Consider the following 4,713-nt stretch of genomic DNA (forward strand, 5'->3'; position numbering starts at 1 on the left):
AATTTTAAAGTCTTTTTTTTTTTTTTTAGGTCTTACACCCTTTTTTTAATTTTTAGTGATCTCTCTCCGGTGTGGAGATTGTGAAGAATCCGGTGTCCCTGACAATTTTTTCTTGTCTTGAAATTTAAGTTATAGAAATGAAAGAATGCACAATTTCTACTTGTTGCTTCTTGTAGTAGTTTCCTAAAGCCATTATAACAAGGTAACACAAACAGGTGGATTAAAATAAACAAATGTATTCTCTCCCACTTCGGAAAGTCAGAAGACTGAAATCTAGGTGTTGGCCAGACCTGGTTCTCACTGAAATTTCTTGTTTGAGGTGTCATTGAGCCTCCTTGGTGGCCTTTAGTTTGTGGAATCCTACCTGTAATCTCTGCCTTTGTTTTCTCATGATCATCTTTTCTCTGTATGTATCAGCATCCAAATTTCCTTCCTTGTATAAGAACACTGGTGTGTACAGAATTTACCAGTCACTGTATTAGAACCCACCATAACCTCATCTTAACTTGATTATATCAGCAAAAACTCAATTTTCAAATAAGTCATAATATTTACAATTTTTTGAGTTGACATAATTTTGGAGGAGAACACCTTTCAACTAAATAACGTCCTTACAGATTGTTTATTTCTCCTTTTTCTTGGACCTCCTTTATATCCAATTTTTCCAAGAAAAACTTTGAATTTCTTTTTAGAACATGTAAAACTTAGAAAGTGTCTCACCTCTCATAACATCTTATTATAAAAATAACTTGAATATAGGGGGGGAGATTGGGATCCGAGAGTTTAAATCTCCTTGGAGAACAGATTAGTTTAATTTTGAGTGAGGATATAGAAAGGAAGGCTGTGAAACTGAGACAAGCAAGTCAAAATGTAGCTTAGGACACTTAGTCCATAAAGACTAAGTTATACTTTCTAGCTAGGTTAAAAATCTTTGAATAAAGGTCATGATCCAAAACATAATTATAAGGTTATCTGGTAAATGTTATACTTGTGGAAAGCAATGCTAAGTTAACTTATAAAGAAATAAATCTATTTCTCAATAAAACAGTTTTTAATGGTACTAATAGATCTTGATAATTACTTCTAGTTTAGTATTTTGCGTATGAGTAGAACAAAAGTCCTAATTTCTGGGAGAAAGTCAATGGAAAGAGAGAAATTATGAATAAAGAACTTAGTATTTGCCTGACCACGGGGTGGCACAGTGGATGGAGCATCGAAATGGGATGCCAAAGACCCAGGTTCGAGACCCTGAGGTCGCCAGCTTGAGCGCAGGCTCATCTGGCTTGAGCAAAAAGCTCATCAGCTTGGACCCAAGGTCGCTGGCTCGAGCAAGGGGTTACTCAGTCTGCTGAAGGCCCGTGGTCAAGGCACATATGAGAAAGCAATCAATGAACAACTAAGGTGTCGCAAAAAAAGGCTGATGATTGATGCCACTTATCTCTCTGCCTTCCTGTCTGTCCGTCCCTATCTATCCCTCTCTCTGACTCTCTGTCCCTGTAAAAAAAAAAATGAACTTAATATTTAAATATCACAACATTTCATAAAGCATTAATTGGGTACAAGATAAGTATTTAAACATGGTCATTAAAATGAGTCTGAATTTATTATGCTTTTTTTTCTTGTCTCATTCATCAATAAATTCAGAGCTAAGTTTAATTATGCTATTTCAAAGACAATATAATAAACAGAATTAATTAATACATTGAAGTTATTCTCCTTGTCCATAAGTGCTTTTTGTTTATTTAGTTTTTATGTCATAATCATAAACTTAACTCTGCAATCTAGCTAGACTTAAATGGGGTAAGGAAAATACGAAACCCAATGAACTGCAAAGAGAGCAAGAAGATTATGGACCACTCTAAGCAGATAGGGGTAAAGGGGTGCTCTTCTTAATTACAGAAGGAATGGTCTGGTGATTAAGATAAACACAAGTCAAATTTATTAAAGTTGCCCACAGTCAACATTGGTGGTCTTCTTGCTGGTCTTAACATTCCTGGACCCAAAGTACCCCATGGCTCTTACAATATCCATTCTGTCTTTTACCTCCTGAAGACCATATCATTGCCATCCAACCACTTAGTCTTGGCAGTGCAGATAAAAAACTGGGAACCATTTGTGTTCATTTCAGCATTTGCCATGGACAAGATGTTAGGACCTGTATGTGTCAGGATGAAATTCTCACCATCAAACTTCTACGCATAGACGCACATGAAGCCTGTGCTTTTATGGCATGTGAAGTCACCACCCTGGAACATAAATCCTGGAATAATTCTGTGAAAGAAGAAACCTTCATAACCAAATCCTTTCTCCCCTGTGTTCAGACCATGAACGTTTTCTGCTGTTTTTGGAACTTTGTCTGCAAACACTTCAGAAGAGACATGGTCCAAAGGTTCACAGTGGTGGCATCTGCAAGGCCACCTTCTCTATAGTTTTTCAATTTCTACAATATAACATATGTGTGGCATATGTGTATTTTCCTATTTTATTGTCAAATAAACTAAACTATGCAGATTAAGTTTATGGTAGAAAGTATAGGGTTAATGAGCTATAGGAAATTGATTATCTGAAATAAAGATAATTTCATGTTTCAAAACAATAGGAATAAACACATAAAGAAGCAACCACACAAAAAATAGTACCCATTAGCAGGAATGTAGCTTAAACAAGTTTGCCACATGCCCTTTCCTGATAGGTTTTACTGGAGTGTTATTTGTGGGAAATGCCTTCAACAATATTTTAGTCATTAAACAAATGTCTGTTCAGCATTTTCAATGTGCTGAACACCATGAATTGTGCTGAGAGGAAAAACAGACCATTTATGACCTTGTGTAACTTGCATCGCAATTGGATTGAAAGTCGTAGTAGTCAAAAAAAACTTTTTTTTAATATTCACACAATATTTATTGAAACCTTAATGAGGCTTTACGCCCTATGCTAGACACTGAGAGGCAACAGTGAGCAAAACATAAAAAGGCGATTCCTGACCTGGTAGTCTGGTGGTTTATCCTGAATTTAATCACATAAATCTCATCATTTATCTGCAGTGATCAACACTTTAAAAAACTGTAGTGTTAAAGTCACTTAACATAGAGATCCCATCTCTTTCTGTGAACGTCAGCAAGATGAAGTTTGAGTCAGGATGATCTGCATTAAGATCTTGAGTGGGATATTATGGATGCTGGATTTCTGTCCAGGGAAAGTACTTGCTTTCTTGGAACCCTAAGAAAAAGAATGCGGCAGGAATGAGGGATGAGAGATGAGGATAGAGGGATCAGCAGGGTCAGACAAAGGAGACCCTTGAAGGTCTCTTTAAGATTTTGATTTTTATCTTAAAATCCCCTGGATGCCATTAAACACTTAGGCAGAAGAGTTTGAGAGTCCAATTTGCATTTTAAAATCCATCGCTGGCTGCATCAAAGATGAAAGAATGGATCGGAAAGAAGCAAGACTGAAGGCAAGTACAGTGTGGAGGCTATTATATGTTGCACATTTCATATACATGCAGTGCATACGCTGTTGCATAAGATTGTAACATAAAGAGCAAGGGTGACTGGTGATATAGCAAGACTATTAACAAGGCATGTTGAACCACAGAGCAGAAACAAATGACCCAGTTCAATGCATGTGGAGCATGGCTTCAGAAATACAGTGTGTCCGTAAAGTCATGGTGCACTTTTGACCAGTCACAGGAAAGCAACAAAAGATGATAGAAATGTGAAATCTGCACCAAATAAAAGGAAAACCCTCCCAGTTTCTGTAGGATGATGTAGCAGCATGTGCGGATGCGCAGATGATGACGTAACATTGTGTATACAGCAGAGCAGTCCACGGCCATGCCAGTCGAGATGTGGATGGTACAGAGGAAAGTTCAGTGTGTTCTGCGGCTCGCTAAATTCGAATCCGTGACCAAAGTACAACGTGAATGTTGGCGCATTTATAACAAAGTGCCACCACATAGGAATAACATTACTTGGTGGGATAAGTTGAAGGAAACCGGCAGTTTGGTGGAGAAACCCCGTTCTGGTAGGCCATCAGTCAGTGACGAGTCTGTAGAGGCTATATGGGATAGCTGCCTAAAGAGCCCTAAAAACTCTGTGCGTGAGCCCACATTGAACTGCACTGAATAGGTATGAAACTGGGAGAGTTTTCCTTTTATTTGGTGCAGATTTCACATTTCTATCGCCTTTTGTTGCTTTCCTGTGACTGGTCAAAAGTACACCATGACTTTACGGACACACTGTATGTCCAAGAACAGTTTCCAAAGGCAAGTGAGACTCTCATTGCTCCTGCAAATTCCTGAGCACTATCACGTTGTATCATCTACAAAGATTTAAAGGAGGAGAAGAGACCAGACATGAATCTAGGACATTTCTCCAGATGTATGCATTTATAAGTTATTCTGATCCTCAGTTTCTTCATTTGAAATATGGAACCATAATGCGTAATGCATAATGCATTCTGTATTCCATAGAAAGAGTGTTTTGATCCTGCAACAAAATGCAAAAGAAATTTGACAAAGAGAAGATTGTAAAAATATAAGTTATTATTAACTTTCTGCATAATTTTTGACAGTCTATCTTTCCAAAATATGGGAGAAAATAAGACTGACTATTCTTCCTATGCTCAGAGAAAAAGACATTATTGTCTCCCTTCTCACTATGGAACTTTAAAGGCTTTAATTCCGAGCATTTTGTATAGAGCTTTGAACCCTGT

At 37.5% G+C, this 4,713-nt stretch overlaps 1 pseudogene; it reads right to left on the reverse strand.

Moving 5' to 3' along the window:
- Nucleotides 1–1,941: 1,941 nt before the first annotated feature.
- LOC136376381 (peptidyl-prolyl cis-trans isomerase A pseudogene) lies at nt 1,942–2,255 on the reverse strand (annotated as a pseudogene).
- Nucleotides 2,256–4,713: the final 2,458 nt, after the last annotated feature.

Source organism: Saccopteryx leptura, chromosome 6 (assembly GCF_036850995.1).
Source record: "Saccopteryx leptura isolate mSacLep1 chromosome 6, mSacLep1_pri_phased_curated, whole genome shotgun sequence".
Taxonomy (NCBI): domain Eukaryota; kingdom Metazoa; phylum Chordata; class Mammalia; order Chiroptera; family Emballonuridae; genus Saccopteryx; species Saccopteryx leptura.